The sequence below is a fragment of the Marmota flaviventris genome, chromosome 4, assembly GCF_047511675.1.
Source record: "Marmota flaviventris isolate mMarFla1 chromosome 4, mMarFla1.hap1, whole genome shotgun sequence".
NCBI classification, from domain to species: domain Eukaryota; kingdom Metazoa; phylum Chordata; class Mammalia; order Rodentia; family Sciuridae; genus Marmota; species Marmota flaviventris.
The window spans coordinates 19,432,864-19,434,285 of NC_092501.1; the positions used below are offsets into that span (position 1 = coordinate 19,432,864).

Consider the following 1,422-nt stretch of genomic DNA (forward strand, 5'->3'; position numbering starts at 1 on the left):
TTTAAAAAATAATAGATAAGTTTAGAAATATGTCTAAGAACCTGGTTAAATTTTCCTAAATTTTAGGAGTCCTTATATGAAGAATACCTTTTTCAGAAAAATGAATAAACTTAATCTCTTTCCTTTGGACCAAAAGATCTTCAGAATCAAAAGACCAACTGGTTTATTTCCCTGTAAAGACATCCACCTATTCAAGCCCTAGGAACAAGAGAAGATTCTAGAATCCCTGACATCCCAGGGTTCCTTTATTCCTCTCCACTGTTTCCTCAAGATCTTACATGGGACAATATGTCACAAACTGGAGTGTGACCCTTATGAGTGTTTTCCTAGAAAGGAGGGGAGATTTGGTGATCAGATAATTTTCCATAAGCAATATGATGTATGCTAAGAACTGGTTTCTGTGATAAGAAATAAGTCTCCATGACTCAGGAGTATCTACTTGAGCTTGGTACTGTAGGCATTCTGACATCTAGCATTTACTAGAAGACGGTTCAGTTGATTACAGCCAGTGTTAATAAGCACTGGAGTTTGAGTTTTTCAAGGGGACAGGTTTTTTTTATATAAAGAAATATCCTTGTTCCAGCTCTTTCAGGCGCCTTGGATCTGTTTCTATCCACTCCAGCAGCTGCTCGTCAGACCCCCAACAGGCAAAATGGTGAAACAGATCGACAGCAAGGAAGTGTTTCAGGAAGTCTTGGAGGCTGCAGGAGATAAACTTGTGGTAGTTGACTTCTCGGCCAACTGGTGCGGCCCTTGCAAAATGATCAAGCCTTTCCTTTATTCTCTCTCTGAAAAATATTTCAATGCATTGTTCCTGGAAGTAGATGTGGATGCCTGTCAGGATGTTGCTGTGGAGTGTGAAGTCAAATGCATGCCCACCTTCCAGTTTTTTAAAAAAGGCCAAAAGGTGGGTGAATTTTCTGGAACTAACAAAGAAAAGCTTAAAGCCACCATTAATGAATTTCTCTAATCGTGTTTTCTGAAAAACATAACCACCCATCAGCTGTTTAAAGCTTGCAATTTCTAAAAATTTAAGGAAAATATGAAGAATGAAAACTATGTACCCAACTGCAATCTGAGTATAAATGACAATAAAATATTAATTCTACCCTTTTAAAAAATGTTCTTCAGCAACCACACTGTATCACTAATGCCAGCCAATTGCTTTTTGAAATTGTTCTACTAGTTGTAAAGATTAGTGGAATAAAGGATGTACATGGTTAAATTCATTCATTTATGCATTAATCTCTTCATTCACTTGTCAATGGTAAAATACAAAAGTTAGCAGTCAGTTGAGGGTTTAGGGGTCAGAAATATTTGCGTTGGGGCTGGGATTGTGGCTCAGTGGTAGAGCGCTCGCCTAGCACATGCGAGGCCCCAGGTTCGATCCTTGGCACCACATAAAAATGAATAAAATAAAGG

At 38.3% G+C, this 1,422-nt stretch overlaps 1 pseudogene; it reads left to right on the plus strand.

The window, feature by feature from the left end:
- Positions 1–652: 652 nt before the first annotated feature.
- On the plus strand, positions 653–1,009 carry LOC114088354 (thioredoxin pseudogene; annotated as a pseudogene).
- Positions 1,010–1,422: the final 413 nt, after the last annotated feature.